Source organism: Medicago sativa, chromosome 2 (assembly GCF_051527215.1).
Source record: "Medicago sativa cultivar Bolivia chromosome 2, Bolivia_mono, whole genome shotgun sequence".
In the NCBI taxonomy this organism is placed as follows: Eukaryota; Viridiplantae; Streptophyta; class Magnoliopsida; order Fabales; family Fabaceae; genus Medicago; species Medicago sativa.
The window spans coordinates 54317636-54336206 of record NC_140750.1 but is presented as its reverse complement, the minus strand read 5'-3'; the positions used below and the strand labels follow the sequence as shown (position 1 = coordinate 54336206).

The window sequence follows — 18571 nt, the reverse complement described above, 5'->3', positions numbered from 1 at the left end:
TAACTTATGTTTCACTTATACCTCTTTCTTTATTCCTTGATTTGGTGTAGTTTGAGAGGAGAAGCCTAAGATTATTACACATGTACACTAGATCTGATGGTTGTGAATGATTTATGCACGGTGCATAAAGATTTCCTTATGCACCATAACTTTTGCCTTCAATTTCAAATTAAAAATTTAATTGTATTTAGGATGTAAAACTGAGGGATATGCTTGACATAAATTGGTTCAACCGAAAATAAATATTTTAATTGAAAATCAGGAATAAAAGGTGATTAGGTCATTCCTAAATCCTTCTTCTTCTCTGCTTGGTAATCGTGTCTAGTGACTACAATTGTTTTCTTAGTATTATGATGATCTAAATGGTTAAGACCAATGTTTTGATTTAGAACTCTCTCTCTCTCTCTCTCTCTCTCTCTCTCTCTCTCTCTCTCTCTCTCTCTCTCTCTCTCTCTCTCTCTCTCTCTTTATTTTTAATTTTTTTTTTATATCACAACACCCAAATATTTTAGGTAAGATCGTGATCATCGAATGTTTGATTGAACATTTAATCATGTATCACAATAAGATAATTCAATATGTCAAACAATTATCTATTAAACAATTATCCTAAGTCGAGTTTCAAAATCTACGGTTAATTATCATTCAATACTTGAATTCGATTCATACATTCATCAACATATAAATAGCATAACACACAAGGTTTTAAAGAATAATACTAGGATTTTAATTTCATAAAAGAATATGTGTTTATGTATGGAAATGCAGCAGTATCCTGGAGTTCTAAGATGGAAACAAATGTTGCATATTGTCCTCCTGTGAAGCTGAATGCATTGCAGCTTCTATGGCAGCTTGTCAAGCACAATATATTGGCATGCTTATGCTAGAAATAAAGCTAAGGGAAGAGGATGAGATGGAATTATTGGTTGATAGCAGGTTTTCTATAGATTTGGCTAAGCATCGAGTGGCTTATGGTAGAAGTAAGCACATTGAGAAACGTTTTCACTTTCTCATAGATCAAGTAAACATAGAAAAACTCCAGATCAAGCATTGCAAGGCAGAGGTGCAAATTGCAGATTTGCTTATCAAGCCATTGAAGACCAACAACTTTGAATACTTGGGGAACAAGTTAGCAATGGTTGAAAACCTCTAACTAATAAATTAGGAGGTGTATTAGGAGTTTAATAAATTCAGCTAGTTAGAGTATATCATTTGAGTTGGTTAAAAGTTGGATAAACAAGGTTAACTTGCAGGTTAAGTTAACTAAAGTTAACTAGTTTGTTTTAGAGTTTGTTATACTTTTGTATATAAGTACTTTATGCCTTAGTTTTGATTAGTAGTACGCGAAGTATCATATAATCAATTCAACAAAAGTTTGTTTCGATTTTCTGTTATTCTCTCTAATCTTCTTAAACTCTAAACTTCTCAATTTCTTCACACTCTCTCAATTTGCTCTATCAATATTATCACATTAGCTACAAACTGAAAAAATAAAATAAACGACGCTAACTTCTATAGTTATTTCCTTATATACTTCCACTTCTACCACCACCAAAGTAAGATGACAATTTTTGGAAGTAACATACATAAATGGAAAGGACAACAATACCTAAGAATTTAGATTTGTTACCTTCCTTTGAGAAAACATGTGAAATCTCATTACATACAGTACAATGTTCTGCATGTTCCAACTAAGATTTGATAGTCCAGAGAAGAGATCAGAATTCCTCTCCCAATACATTGGAAATATTGAAGTCAATTGTTATGAGCCATACAACAAGTCATTAAACTCTTATAAATACAATTTTTTTAAAATGGTCATTAGAAGAGAAGTGAAGAGACATAATAACATCTGACCTTAAGGAATCTGAAACGTGCAAAATGAACCTAGATGGTCAAATTAATATCACAATTATGTTACAAATCTTTTATCGGTTTATTAGTGCAAATTGAATACCTTTTATCGGTTTATTAGTGCAAATTGAATACAAATTGCAACAGGCAACTACTTTGGTTCAAAGGGAAGGAGAAGAGTTTTAATGGACGGGAGGGAAAGGGAGGGAAGGGGAGATATATCAATCCTTTATATCTAATCCTAGCAAAAATGCTTATCCTAATTCCCTAACCCTAATCCTAATTTTTTGGCTCCAAATCGTTTCAGCCCTTGGATTAATCTATCTATGTTGCTTAATTCAACAAAATGGCTCCATCAAATTTGAATTTCGAAATCAGCTATTCCCTCCATAATTAATTGAATGAAGTGTCTTGGAATGACAAAACTCTAAGCCTTCTCACACAAAATTTATTTCGGCATGTTTTCCATGCACCTTGGTACACGAAGTTCCTATGTTCACCCCCTCTCTCAATTCAGACTTAAGAAATGTGAGTCTCTTTCTCTCTCCCTTCTAGCGTGTATTTTCCAAGCACCCATCTCACTGCACATTACATCAAATCCAAATGAATGAACATTTGTTCTCAATTTCACTCTCAAACCCTATGACCCTTTTCACTGATTCAATCTTCTTATTTTGGAATCGATTTATTTTTCATTGATTCTCAGTTTCTCTCCCTCTCTAACTCTTGACATGTTTCAATTTCTGTTACCCAAAATAGTTTAGATTCAGTTTCACAATCTGTCTTCTTTTCCAAAATCGTTCATATTTTTCCAGAATTGGAGGTGTTGAATTTTCAGATTTTCCCGAAATTGTTCATCTATTCCTTTCACCTTCTTCTCCGCTACCCTAACCTTCCGCCACTATCAACCTTTCTTCCGCCGCCGTCAACCTGCCTACCGTCTCTCCCTTATTGACCCCTAGGGTTCGACATTTCTTCATTTCTTTCTCTGTCGAGTTTGCATCTCGATCATAAAACATCATGGTAAGGAATTTTTTAAATTTTATGCTTTTGTAAATGACAAAACTTATTAAATCTCTTTAAATTTGATTTAACCATCTTCTTTTCTACGTCATCATTTTTCAACTTCGCTGGCTTTGAACTCGGTTGCTGATCAATAACTCAAAGTCGCAGTGGCGACCCATTTCGGTGACGATTCGATTTCCACAGTTAAGGTAATTCTTAGATCTGCTTCTCTTACGTATTAAGTTGTTTGCTGTGAAATTGAGAGTAACTGAATAATTTGATTTTGATTGATTTGTTGATTTTACAGTTTATGAATTTTCAAATTAGGGGTTGAGATAAGATTAATAGCATTTGTTTAATTTGATTTTGAATTGTATTCTGGTGAGTTTTTAAATTGTATTGCTACACTCAATTTATACATGACCTATATGCATCTTTGAACCACCATAATCTATTTTATTGATATATATGGTTCAGTGTTGGTTATTTTAATTGCTTTCCTTAATATGCTCGGCTAATATAATTGTTTTAGTTTTATAGATTATATAGCAGATGAAAGGTTGATTATTGCTTTTGCTTTACCATGATCACATATGCAATTGATTCTATTTTCTAAACAATCTCCATAAGAATAGCATTTATGGATTACTTTTGGTTACTTTTTTTTTTTTTTTGAAATCAACATATATTATTAAACAAGGCCCTGGCACAAGAAGTACCAGCAGGGACTAATAGCATTACAATGAAAACCAAAAACTAGCTGAAACAAAAGTAAAAAAAGCACTAAAAGACTCTTCAAAAAGATGCAGCAGCAGCCACCAATCACAAAATCAACACTAAATGGCTCCTAAAAGCCATCACAGTGAACCACCCCTTACTGTCACACAACTCTCCAAGCTAAGATACACCAAAACCATGATAGCAGCACCATAGGCCAGCAAGTTTCAGAATTGATATTAGAATGGTGCTTATGCATATGCAAATTTAATTAGTTTTATTAGGAATAACAACTATGCAATTCAAATGTTCTGTAACGACTTAGTTTCTGCAGAATTGTTGATTTCCTCCACCATTTCTTTCATCTTTTTTAGTTTTTTTTCTTTTGATTTATAAATTTTGTTAAATTTGACAGGTTTATTTTATTTATTTATTTATGAAGTTTGTGTTGCGGTTTTTTTCCTTCTTATTTTAGGGATGGTGGTTTGGCTGGGTTTGAGTTCATATGTTGAAGATGGTGGAGTGAGGTATTGATGAGAAGGTCATGCTTTGACAGGTTTCTTTCCCATTCTTTTGGTTAAATTTTCTTCTTAGACTTCTATTGGTTCCTTTCTCATCTATTTTGCTATAGTAGAAATTAGAATTAGTTGGATTTCTTCTTCATGTTCTCTTATTGATTTTTTTTTTCTTTCTCTTATCTCACCAACTATAGCTACATACTCATTAAATGCTGTTGTGAAAATAAGTTAATTTTAATTTTGAAATATTTTATTGATTGTGTCTGTTATTGCATATGTATATAGTTGTAAAATATCTCTCTATTATCCTTTTTATAAATATTTAATTATGTCTATGATTGCTTTATGCCTTATATACTGTCTCAAACCACGAAGATGAAACTACCTTATATATTGCTTCTTATAATCAAGTCTAATTATTGGTTGAAAAAGTTCAAGAAGTAGTACCGTTAGGCCAATGTCAGCCCATTACATGAATATGTTTTGTTTAATCTCAATGCCTCTTGAAAATAAAAATGCTTCTGATTCAAAGTTGTTGAACCAAACACATAATAAGAATGTTATCCAAGCTCTACTTAAAGCTTAGTGACAGAATATGCTTACTCATATTGAGCTATTATTTCTCATGTTGCTCTTACTGATCATTCTCTCACTAATTCCTTCTACTCTCCCTCTCAACCATGAAGGTCCCTTCTCTCCTCATAGTAGTGGCATGTCCTTAATTGATCAAGCAAAGCTTAACCAACAAAAAACATTATAGTTTTCTGCTACTCGACTGCAAAAGTAGCAGTAATGGCACACCAAGGTGAATTCATGTCTGCTACACTCAATTGATTTTGTTCTTTTTCAAGGGAAATAATTTTGTCTCAAGTTTGAGACTACATCTATTTTGTTTGTTCATTTTGTATCTATAAACCCTCTATTTTACTCATGGTAAACTCTATTTATTCTGTGTTTGTTGTCAATCATTGCTTGCCGGTTGTGAAAACAGCATAACGCATGTTATTGTGTTGATGTAATACCATGTTGATTAGTCCTTTTATGGGCGTATGTAAATATTTGTATATGCAACAGGTTTTATGTAAATGTTCATAGTGTTTGAGTTGATTTGGTAGCAGATATGATGAAAGTACATGGCATCCTCATATGTGACAATTGGTTTTGTAACTTGGTGTTTCCGCTAATATTCGATTGCTTGGAGCAAGATGATAGCTATGAAGATGGTAGCTTAATGTTGAAGAAAAGAGGACTGAGATGTGATCAAGTAAAGAGCTTTGAGTTGGAGAGCTATTTAGCTAGCTAGGGGAAGCGTTATATGTAAATAATGTATATGCAGTGAAATATCCTGACTACAAATCCCTATATATGGCTTATGTTGCAGAGATTGAAACATGAACCTAAAGTTGTACTATTCACAGTGTTTTTTTTAGGGGAGTAGTAAACACCATATGTTCTCATTGCAACAAAATTATTTCTTAAATCAATGGAAGCTAGCTCAATTAGGTTTAAAGAATAATATAGTTTAAAGTTGTTACCCTCACTATTGGCACATCAACTCTAAAGGACGTGTATATTATTTGTTATAAAACAAGGTAGTGAAGGTACTCATCAATTTGAATCCGTATATGATGTACTCCCTCCGGTCACTATTATAAGTAAATTTTGATTTTTTAAGTTCATTCAATAAATGATGTATGTGGTCTGTATTTATTGAATAAATACAGACTTGAATGAATAAAATAAACGATTTACAAAACCAAAGTTGCATGTCTGCGGTCAATACCCACCCATGTTACAAGACATGTTTGTCACTCAAATTACTTGGAACTGCAATTTAGATTGAAAGTGGAGTAGTATACATGTTACTTCTATGTCTATTTGAAGTTATGGACAATGAAGTTCTTTTGTGTCACATAAGTTGTATTAATTTTGTCTTATATAGTAGAATGAATTTCATATAATGTTTTTAGCTATATATGACCTGTGCGGCAGCACGGGTATACGATCTAGTTAAATAATATGCTTGTTTCAAAGGATGGGAGGGAAAGGGAGGGGATACATTTTAATTAAATATGTGTTTGATTCACAATTGGAGGGGAAGGATTTTAAAACCAAATTACTTTTTTATCCCTCTAATCTTAAAACAATATCTTGATTTTTAAATTATTCAATGCATAAAAAATTAAACACTCAGTAACCGGAAACTCCATAAATAATCAATCACAAAAGTTCTTGCAAAATATTAGGTATTCATAAATATTAGAGCACTTCTAAAATAATCTAGTACAATATAAAAATATTTACAAAAAATTTTCTACAAATTTTATTAATAATGTTTTAAAATATAATACAATTAAAAACTATATCAAAGCTGGGTGGTTGAAATGGAGAAGAGCCTCATGTGTTTTGTGCGATAAGAAAATACAACTTAACCTGAAAGGAAAGTTCAATCAGACAACAGTCAGACGGGCAATGTTGTATGGTACGGAGTGTTAGGCAGTTAAGAGCCAACACGAGAGTCAAGTAAGTGTAGCGAAGATGAGGATGTTGCGTTGGATGAGTGGTAAGACTAGACATGATAGGATTAGGAATGACACCATTAGAGAGAGAGAGTGGGGGTAGCACCTATAGTAGAAAAGTTGGTAGAAAATAGGCTTAGATGGTTTGAACATGTAAAGAGAAGACCTGAAGATGCCGTTGTAAGAATAGTAGATCAAATGGAGGAGAGTTAGGTTAAAAGAGGAAGAGGAAGACCTAAGAAAACCATTAGAAAGGATTTAGAGGTTGATGAGTTGGATCCAAAAATGATTTTTGATAGAACACTATGACATTATTTGATCCATGTAGTCGACCCCGGTTAGTGGGATAATGACTTGGTTGTTGTTGTTTGTTGTTAACGTTAGTAAAAAAAGTGAATTTTCGTAAAAAAAAAATAAGACAAGAATATGTGGTTCTGAATAAAAAAAAAATGACAATGGCATGTTCCAGAAAAGAGGATAACAAGCAATATGTTGAAAACACTTAAATTTTTAACAAGGACGATTTTGTTATTTGAAAATAAATATGAGGATAATTATGCCAGTGTAATTAAAATTGCATTAACTCATCTCTCTTCCTTCCCCTCCCCTCCAAAAAATACTCCAATTTGAGGGGAAACAATAAATGAGTTTATGAGGGATTTTGCTCCCCTTCCTCTCCCTCCCCTCCCCTTCAAAAAATTTAACCAAACCCAAAAAGTTTAAAATATTCCCTTCCCTCCCCTTCAAAATGCTTGAACCAAACGGACCTGAAGTAGATCATTACAATCAATGTAAGGTTATCTTGTGTGCATTTCTTTGGCAAAGTAAAACCTTAGAATAGCATTCTCACATCGTTATGATTGATTCATATAAACTAATTAACTTTAAGTAGGAATTTGGCAGATTGAGTATCTTTCAGACCTTGAATCAGTCTACTTTGGTAGAAAAGATCAGACAAAAGTCTACCATATGGAATGACTTTCTTCTGTTCCTTAATGCTTTCACATAGGAAGTTGAACATGTACTTGGTCAGATTCACTTGAAACTTGCCCATAATCAATGCTGCCAAGTGTCTGTGATCTCAAATGATTGAGTCATTTCCAGATTCTCTAGGTTGTATGCATCCATATATGAGCTTGATCACAACCTTGGCCAAAGGTATCATGAACTTGGCCTTGTTGAGCTTGTATGGTTTGTCACCCACCATTTTTGGTGACTCATACAAGATCCTCTTCATGGTGTCCAGAAATCTAGACACCTGGTTAGTATCTTTGAGGAACATTCTATTGGAATAAAATGTGTTTAACAATACCACTTTGATTTTTGATGTTAAAAATCTATTAAAAATTTTCAATTGGATATGCTAATATTTGTTCAAGTGTGCATGACCATAGACAAAAAGTTGTATGACTTTAAACCTATTATAGGTTCTGAAAGAATAAATGAGAGCAATGGATTTCACAACAAGGAAGCTTATGTTGCAAGAATTGAAGACAACAAGAGTCTGAAGACAGGGTCTGAAGACCATCAGAAGCTGACTAACAAAGAGTCTGAAGATCAACAGAAGCTAAAGATCACCAAAGTCTGAAGACTGCAAGCTGAAGTCAATTAAAAGTTGTTATTCTGAAGTCATATCATTGCAGAAGGAATGGAGGCCTGAAGCAACGACTATTTTAGAGGAATTAGAAGGCATTTGATGCTTATTCACTGAAGAGCGCAGAAAAAGAACAATAGTACAATTGTACAACAACTACTCCACTACTCTACTCTTCATGTCTGCAATAGTACAAGAATACAGCTGCACCTACATTGGTTGTTCTCCAAACAAGGAATGGATTTGAAATTGTTCCTTCTTAGGGAAATTACCAAATCAAGCAACAGATCATTGGTGAATGATCAAGCTTCTCAACGACTCTTTTGATGTGCTGGCAATCATCAAGGTATCTTTCACACCTCTATATAAAGGAGTGAGGACTTGAAGATTTTAAGAGACTCACAAACAATTTTACAAGTGCCAAAACTCTGCTGAAATTGTTTCACATCAAAGTTCACTTAGAATTTCTTAACAACTTTCATATCTTAGAAATTCTAGAGTCTTAAAGAGTCTGTATCTGATTTGTATTTGTGAACACCACTGATTGTATATCAAGTGTTCAACCTCAAACATTTTCTTTGTAATTCTGTTTGATTAGAAGTTTCTTGCTTTTGTGCTTGAGCATAGGAAGTCTCTTGCAGTTGTGCTTGAGCATAGGAAACCTCTTGCTTTTGTGCTTGAGTAGTTTGAAGTCTCTAGCTTTTGTGCTTGAGCAATTGTAATCAGATATTGATTTTAGTGAACTCTCTTTGGAAGTGCAAGGGGGACAGGAACTTGAGAAGATGATGAAGTCATTGAAGATTCTGAAGGGTTTTGGTTTCTAGGGTTAATTTTGAAAATGGGTTGTTTTTCAGAGATGGTTTGAGAACTAAAAGTGTAAGAAGGGAAAGTGATAGTGTGTGAGTGACTATGATAGAGTGTTTTTGATCAAAAGTTTCACATTCAAAATTTTGAACAATGATAAAATTTAATGCTAAAGAGGGCACGAGACACAATATTTAAACTAAACCATCATTGTCTTACAGTTATTACCCAACAATTAAGATACACGTCAGATAAAACTTCTCAGTTTAGTGTTAAGTAAGTGGGACAAATGTCAATAAAGCAATTGTAAAATATTTCCACTTATATGAAACATCAGAGTCAGTTTATCGGAGTCTGAAGCTTCATAAGGTCTAATGTTATCAGATGATGATCCCCATCAGACTTGCTCATTAGAGACTCTGACTGAAGTAGCTTCTGAGTATCATCAGACTTTGAGCTTCATCATGTCTTAGAATTGTTAGACAATATAATAAGTTTATCATAACTTTGGATAGCTTCTTATCAATTTTGCTCTTAGTCTGATTTTGAGCACCATTTTGTTTCAACAACGTTCTTCAGAGATGGCTTGTCATCAAGGTCTCATACATTGCTTGCCTTTTATTTGAACATCTCTACTTCTCATAGTCAATATTTATTCATCATATGGATATCCTTTTGATTGCGCAATAGTTTCTGGATTTCATATGCATTATCAAATTATGACACTTTAGAAATTGATTCAAATGTTAGTGTAGATTTTGTGACATCTTTTGAAGTATGTATACCTACAATGTTTTCAACTAGCTTTGACATATATCATCAAGCTTTTTGTTACCAGATATGATGTGTATTAATTATTCAACTGTGTTGGTTTCAGAATTATACACTTTGTATTCCTTGATCTTTTAGAGTATTCATACCTGAATATACTATTAAGCTTTAGCACAAATATTGCTTCAGATAGATTCAGTTGTTTAAAATATAACTAGTACATCCAAACTTGTAAAAATGAAACATGCTTAGTTCATTTCTCTTAATAGGTTCATATGATGTTCGGTTCAGAACAGGCATATAGATACTGTTCTATACATTTCAAATCATATGTCTCAATTTTAGTTATGAGAAATTAACTAAATTTTCTTGATGTAGTTATCAAGTGTGGCTAATTCATACTTCTTCTTATTTTCTTGCACATAATTAAACTGGTACAATCAAATTTAGATGAAGAGGTTCTTGAAGTCTGAAGGAACAAGACAATGTTGTTTGTTTTGAAAAGATTTTCATGCAAATTCTTTTATGGCATGCCCTTTTTATACCAGAACCATTTTCCATCACTTAGTGACAGAAGGCAAATTGCTTTCTGATTAGGAAGACTCAAAATTTTAATTGTTAAAAACATTGTCCCCTCTTTAACTTTAAGAGCGTTACGAATTTGTGGTGGCTTTTTCAAAACTTCTCTAAGTGTTCTTGAATTGGTCAGAGTCTAATGAGCTCAGAGTCTGATTTCAGCAGATATAACAAACACAAAGATAAAGTGTGCGAGAGAGAGAGAGAGAGAGAGAGAGAGAGAGAGAGAGAGAGAGAGAACAAACACAAGACAATTTATACCGGTTCCTCCTACAAATCAGGAGTAGTCCAATCCCCATGCACTTCCAAGGGATTTCACTATAATCACACTAGATTACAATTGCTCAAGGACAATTTCAAGAGACTTCCAAATGCTCAAGCATACAAGCAAGAGACTTCTAATGCTTAATCAAAACTGAAAGAGACTTCCAATACTCAAGCACATAAGCAAGAGACCTCTAAAGGTTTACAAATAAATAAGATTTGTTCTTACACTTGATATACGATAAGAGGTGTAAACAATACAATACAAAACATACTCTAAGACTTACAATCTCTAAGATACAAACTTTGATAAGAAATTCATAAGTGTTCTTTGCACTTTTTGATTTGACAGAGTAAGGCACAATTAAAATAACAGAGTCTTGTTATGGTTCTTCAAGTCTTCATCTCCTTATATATGCAAGGATGTGAGAGACGTTGGATAAGAGTGCCAGCGCATTAAGAGTCGTTGAGAAGCTTCAAATAAAGAACGTTGTGTCTTTTCCTCATACGAATAATGTTGTTGATTACACATTCGAAATTCCTTTGCTGAAACTGGAATTATCCATTCATTCTTTTTGTTCTTGAAGTTCTTTGTTTGTTTCTACACGTGGTCAGAAGAAGACAAATTGTACTATTAGACTTTGGTAGAGACAACTACAGAAGATGACAAATCTGACGTGGTGTCTGGGTCCCTCAAGACCTTCTGTACTTCAGAGTCTGATGAAGATCTTCAACTTCTGAGTAGCATCCTTTCTTCTGATCCAAGACGTTGACTTCTGGTTGACCTTTTTTTCAGATCTTCTACGATAGTCTTTGAGCTTCTCCTATACTTATGATGTTCTTATACGTGTTTAGACCTTATTAAAATTTAATCTATGGTGCTACACACTTTAACATATATTAACATATCCATTTGTTTTTTAATACTTTGTTATCATCAAAATCTTAGAGGAATTGTACAAACCAACCTTGTTCCAGCATAAATCTTATGGAATTTAAGCAAATTTCATATTCTGTTCCAAAATAAAAGCACATGTTATATGATTTAACTAATCCCCGTTGCAATTTTCATATTTTTAATGTTTAACTTTGATCATATTATATTTGTAGTTGATAAATATATTTTTACACCTCATTGATGCATTATTCCTGCAACAGGTTTTTTTTTTTTATTTTTATTATGCAACCCTAGAATTTTTCTTTTAAAATTTTCCCCTGTCTATAATGAAAGGATAAAATAGAAAAATAATAATAACGAAATATATGTATCCTTCAAAAAAAAATGAAATATAAGTAAAGACCAACACAACCTATAGATACACCTAAGAGACATTTTATAAAATATACAATTTGAAGAATTGGAGTTTTCACACTATAAAACCGTGTTTCAAATTTCTATGAAATTCGGCAAACAAGGAAAAATATGGCTGAAATTCTCAAGTTTATTCATATTATGATTATTTTTCTTTTCATTATTATCATTGTAACCAACGCATGTAAGCCCTTATGCTCTATTATATTTTTTCTTTAAAATTTACTCCTTCTATTACACAATGATTCATTCCTTATTATTAACATTCATTTTTTTCTTATTTCATATAACAGCAAGTAATCCTTGTGTATCTACTAGAGATTGTACTACTCATACATGTAACCCTCCTCTAGTTGCAAGGTGCATAAATTTAAGATGTTATTGTGGGTATAAGTAACAATTAAGTTCAAAAATAATTCAACGATACTTCTAAGAATATAATTGTATGTTCAATTATATTGTTGGCACTTTTATGATTTCTCTCACATATCATTCTTTGTTGGTCATCCATTTGGAATAATTGTAATATGGTCAATAGTGCCACTGTTATTAATAATTATTTTTCTTCTCTTAATTTGAATTAAAATAACCGGTATTGGAAATTTAAATTCATTTCATTGACTCAATTATTGTTAAATTCATGAGTCATGCTATTTCAAGCGAATTCGCCAATCGTAAAATTTCAAGAAGCTTACGTGTAGGGTACAAGACACACAAACATGATTCACTTCTTGGTTTAATGGAAAACACATGGGCAAGGGGGTGATAAATAGCCAACCAACACTGTTTGTGATCTATTAGGGATAAAAAACTTCACGATATCCAATATTTTCCTAAATTATACATCATTTTAATAAATGCAAATACGATGAAATGAGGGTGAAATACACAGTGCATTATCTTTTTTTTTTTTTTTTTACTATAAGTCTCTCTGAGTGTGCGTTTTCTCAGAGTTTCCTGTCTACTAACAATTATAAATGAATCACCAATCAATTATTCACAAGACATTATTATGCTTTACTTGTTTTTACACTAAGTATGAGTGTAATCTAATCACAATAGTGATTCTTTTCTATATTAAGATCATAAACAAGACCCACTTTTAATTTATAATAATTAATCTTATAATTTCTCTTTCAATCAATGCCTAAATATACTCTTTTTTTTGTCGAATCAAACGCAAAGGGATACATACATCATGGGGAAGATTGACATCCCAACCAGGTTGACACCCTAAATCCACCCTACATTCTATACCACCTTATTCAAAAATATTATTAAAAAAGGGAAAACATGTACAAGAGGGGGACCAAACCAAAACCCTAAGAGAGAAAACAAATAGAAAACCAAAAATAAGAGACCTAAGCAAAACAAGAAGTAGGAAATCTATATATATATCTGTCACTTAAAAAAAACCTTAATAAACAAGGGTATAGGATCCCACCAAACAACATTCATGATTCCATTCTCGTGTTTAGCTAGCTAGTCCGCACAAACAATTTTCTATACCTCTAAAATTCCACTATAGGATCTTCATTGAGGAGGAGGAGAGGGTGCACCATTAGAGCAGGTTTTGTAAGCTACTCTGTTGAGTTATTTCTTCAGTTTCTTGGTTAAATAAGGCATGAAAAGCGTATTAGGATCATCTTTTTCTTTCACCAAGACAAGTTGAATTATATCAAGTTCTTTTTGGAGCACCGGAAAAATCTGTGAGTTTGCTTCTTTATCCTGTTGTGTTTCAGGAACCATCGCCAAAAGGGGAGGAAATAATTGTGGCATCAGAAATTCTAGAAGAGACAAAATTTCTTGGCTCAAGAGGCTGAACTACCAAGGACAAAACCAACTTCAAAATAGGTGAATTTTGCTCAAGTTGCTGAACCATGCCAACATTGTCAATATTGTTTTGAAGCACATAATCAGTTGCATTAAATGCAAATTGAAATGGGGTGCTTGTATTTGGATTCTCGTTTTGTATTGTTGTCTCCATCGCATGCTGTTGTGTCACTTGCAACTTTTCATTAGGAGCTACCACATCTATATGTTTCTCAACAATAGCCAACGATTGTGTTGGAGCTTGATTAACAATGGTGGAGTTTTCACTGATTTCACACACACTTTCAGAGAGAGAATATAGTTGTAACAGAATTTTCTATGAAAAGGAACTGAACTAATTTTATTCACAGTGTCACAGTATTTATATCACTTACAGAATGTATGTATATGCCTTTACAAAGTGTAAGCTATATATGTGAATCCCAAAACTAGATTATTTATTTATTAAACAACTAACACACCCCCTTAATCTAGTTTGCTACAATCAATCATGTTCAGGTTGTTCCTCATCTTCTTGAAGCTGTCCTTCTTGAGGGACTTGGTAAAAATGTCAGCACATTGATCCTCTGATCTGCAGTAGCTCAATTTGAGCTTTCCCTTTGTAACTTGATCTCTAAGGAAGTGATATCGTGTCTCTATATGCTTGCATCTTCCATGTGCTACTGGAAACTTGGCAAGGTTTATTGCTGATTTATTATCAACAAACAGCTCTATTGCATCTTCATTCTTCATCTTGAGTTCAAGCATTAAAGTATCTAGCCACACTGCTTGACAGGCACCCATTGCAGCAGCAATGTATTCAGCTTCACATGATGACAATGCAACTACAGCTTCCTTTTTGGAACACCATGACACAGGTGCTGTTCCTGCAAAGAACACAAAACCAGCAGTGCTTTTTCTATCATTTCTATCTCCACACCAATCTGCATCAGTGTAACCATACAATTCCTTCATATTCTCATTGCTCTTACATGGAAACAGAATTCCATAGCTATCAAATATCTCATGATCCTCTTAGCTACCATGAGATGTGATACTCTAGGCCTGTCCATAACTCTGCTGATCACACCAACACAGAAGGCAATATCTGGTCTAGTGTTGCAGAGATATCTCAGTGCACCTACCATCTGTCTAAACTCAGTTGAGTTCACCTCTTCTTCATCACCATCTCTCACAAGGCTCAATCTTGCTTCAGCAGGTGTTTCTGCACTGTTACAGTTCAACATATTAAACCTGGTGAGCACATCAGCAGTATATTTCTGTTGACTGAGAACCATTCCTGCACTTGTTCTCATGAATTCAATCCCAAGGAAGTAAGATAGCTCCCCAAGATCTGTCATATCAAACTCACTCATCATATTTTCCTTGAATTCAGCCACTTTTGCTTCACTATTCCCAGTTACCAACATATCATCAACATACAAACACACAATCACTATCTCTCCACCCCCTGACTTCACATAGACACCATGTTCTGAAATACATTTGTTAAATTTCATATTGATTAAGGCTTTATCTATCCTCTTATTCCAAGCTCGTGGAGCTTGCTTCAAGCCATACAATGCTTTTCTTAATCTCAGCACTTTATCTTCATTGCCCTTTTTCACAAAACCTTGTGGCTGGTCTATGTACACTTCTTCTTCCAATTCTCCATTGAGAAAAGCTGACTTAACATCTAATTGATGTAAGTTCCAGCCTTGCATACTGGCATGTGCAACCACCAATCTCACAGTTTCAAGTCTTGCAACAGGTGCAAAGATTTCCTCATAATCAATGCCTTGCCTTTGTAAAAAGCCTATGACCACTAGTCTTGCTTTATATTTCACTACTTCTCCTTTTGGATTCACCTTCACCTTATACACCCATTTTACTCCAATTGACTTCTTTCCTTTGGGTAGTATGCACAACTCCCAAGTATTGTTCTTCTCTATTGATCTGATCTCTTCTTTCATTGCACCTAACCACTTAGAATTCTTTACTGCTTCTTCAAAATTCACTGGTTCAGTCTCAGCAAGTAATCCAAAATGCAATATATCACCCTCATCATTTACAGCACTATATGTCATTATTTCATAGTCATTCAATCTTGCAGGAATTTGTTTTTGCCTCACTGGTCTACCTGATGTCTCAGCTGTGTCATCTTCAGTTTCCTCTGGCTGCACATGCTCAATTTCACCAACAGTTTCTTGAGCACTGCCATCAACAGATTCATTAGCAGACATATCTAATAAACTCTGTTTCTCTATTTCAGTAACATCATTCCACTTCCATTCATTCTGCTCATCAATCACCACATCTCTACTTATTACTATCTTGTTGTTCACTGGATTTAACAGTTTATATCCACCAGTTGAATGATATCCCAGCAAAATCATCCTCTCACTTTTGTCATCCAGCTTGGTTCTCACTTGATCAGGCACATGTCTATAACAGATGGACCCAAACACTCTCAAATGAGACACACAAGGCTTGACACCAGTCCAGGCTTCCTCAGGAGTCATATTCTCAACTTTCTTAGTTGGACTTCTATTCAAAATGTATGCAGCAGTGTTCACTGCTTCTCCCCACAAATACTTAGGCAGATTTTTACTTTTCAGCATACTTCTCACCATATTTAACATGGTCCTATTCTTTCTCTCAGCAACACCATTATGCTGAGGTGTGTATGGAGGTGTGACTTCATGAGTTATCCCTTCACTTTCACAAAATTCATTGAATTCAGTGGACACATATTCCCCACCTCCATCTGTTCTCAATACTTCAATACACTCTCCACACTGTTTTTCTACTAGAGCTTTGAATTTCTTGAATATGCTCAACACATCACTCTTCCTCCTAATCAAGTAAATCCAAAGTTTTCTAGTAAATTCATCTATAAAAGTAACAAAGTATTTGTTACCTCCAGGTGTCTCATTCTGAATTGGTCCACACACATCAGAGAAGATCACTTGCAGCTTCCTCTTAGACCTGATAGACATATTTTTATTGAATGAGCTTCTGGGCATCTTGCTTTCCATGCACTCTGCACACACATCTTTTGGCACATGGATGTGAGGAAGACCTTTCACCATCCCCTTGTGTTGCAGCTTACTCAAATCACCAAAATTCAGATGAGCATATCTGAAATGCCACAACCATTCATCCTTGTTCACTGTTGTAGCCAAACACTGTTGAGTTACAACATCAAACTCAACCTTGAAGGTTCTGTTCTTAGAGAGCACTGCCTTGATCAATAACCTGTTTTCACAATCATACACTTTCATTCCCAACTCCTCTAGCACCATTCTGTAACCCTTCTCCAGGAGTTGTCCAATACTCAACAAGTTACTTTTCATTCCTGGCACATATAGCACACTAGATATGAAGCACACAGAACCATCTTTCTTTTTAATTTTTACTCTTCCTACACCTTCCACCTTCATTGTTCTGTCATCAGCAAATCTGACCCTACTTTTGATATAGTGATCCATATCAATGAACCAGTCTTTTCTGCTTGACATATGTGTTGAACAACCAGTGTCAAGGAACCATTCATCACCATGATTACCTTCATCTGTCACAGTTGCCATGTTCAACGTTTCTTCACTTATTTTCTCTTCTACAACCATCAGCAGTGCCTCTTCCTTCTCATCTTCTTCTTGTGCCAACTTTGCATCATTATTATTTGTGTTACTATAACATTCATCAGCAAAATGTCCATATTTGTTGCAGTTATAGCACTGAATGTGGCTCTTATCAGATTTTCTCCCTCCTCTTCCTCTCACACCTCTACCACCTCTACCTCTATAGTTTTCATTGCTATTGTTATTACTGGAATTTCCTCTACCACAGTTTGAGTTAGAGTTGTTACCTCTGCCTCTGCCTCTTCCACCTCTGTAGATGTTCCTGCCTCTTCCACGCCCTCGCTGATTTTCACCTTTGATGTTACCACTTTGTGCAAGCAATGCTTGCTCAACACTTGATTTCGCAGACTTTCTTTCATCCATTCGTTGCTCATGTGCTTCAAGTGTACCTTGAAGTTCTTCCAGCTTAATTTCTGATAGGTCCTTCGATTGTTCAATCGCCACCGTAACATGGTCGAATCTTGAATTTACAGATCGCAGAATCTTCTCAACTATTGATTCATCGGATAGGGTTTCACCACAAGAACGCATCTGATTCGTCATTGTTTGAATTCTGGTGAAGAAATCAGCAATCTTTTCGTTTTCTTCCATCCCTATCAATTCATATTGTCTCCTTAGGGTTTGCAACCGTACCTTCTTCAATTTCTGATCGTCGGCATAGGAATTTACAAGAACATCCCACGCTGCTTTGCTTGACTCCGATCTTGCAATCTTTTTGAAAATTGCTTGATTCACGCACTGGTGTAGAATGCACAAGCCTTTGCAATCTTTCTTCTTCGCATCTCTATACGTCGCTTGTTGCACAACGGTTGGATTCGCCGGTAGCGGATCGAGTCCGTTCACCACCAGATCCCACACATTTTGAGAGCCCAGAATCGCCTTCATCTTCATACTCCATGGATCGTAATTTCTCCCATCAAGAACCGGAAATGTCACCGGAAAGTGTCCGTTCAGGTTCGCCATTGTTGTTCACTCACTGTTCTTCTCGCAATTGAAAGTTTCACTCACTTTTCAATCGACAAGCTTCAACAACCTTGCTCTGTATACCAATTGTTGGAGCTTGATTAACAATGGTGGTGTTTTCACTGATTTCACACACACACTTTCAGAGAGAGAATATAGTTGTAACAGAATTTTCTATGAAAAGGAACTGAACTAATTTTATTCACAGTGTCACAATA

At 34.5% G+C, this 18571-nt stretch overlaps 2 long non-coding RNA genes across 3 annotated transcripts; both read left to right on the top strand.

Moving 5' to 3' along the window:
- Positions 1–2162: 2162 nt before the first annotated feature.
- Positions 2163–5541, top strand: LOC146948948 (uncharacterized). 2 transcript variants are annotated; one of them, XR_015027087.1, is made up of 4 exons: positions 2163–3068; positions 4052–4132; positions 4781–4899; positions 5169–5541. It is a non-coding gene; the product is annotated as an uncharacterized LOC146948948 (long non-coding RNA). The 2 variants fall into 2 exon arrangements; XR_015027088.1 differs by having other exon boundaries at positions 2165–3068; positions 5213–5541.
- Positions 5542–11979: 6438 nt separating this feature from the next.
- Positions 11980–12508, top strand: LOC146948947 (uncharacterized). Its single transcript, XR_015027086.1, has 2 exons — positions 11980–12118; positions 12228–12508. It is a non-coding gene; the product is annotated as an uncharacterized LOC146948947 (long non-coding RNA).
- The last annotated feature ends 6063 nt before the right edge of the window (positions 12509–18571 follow it).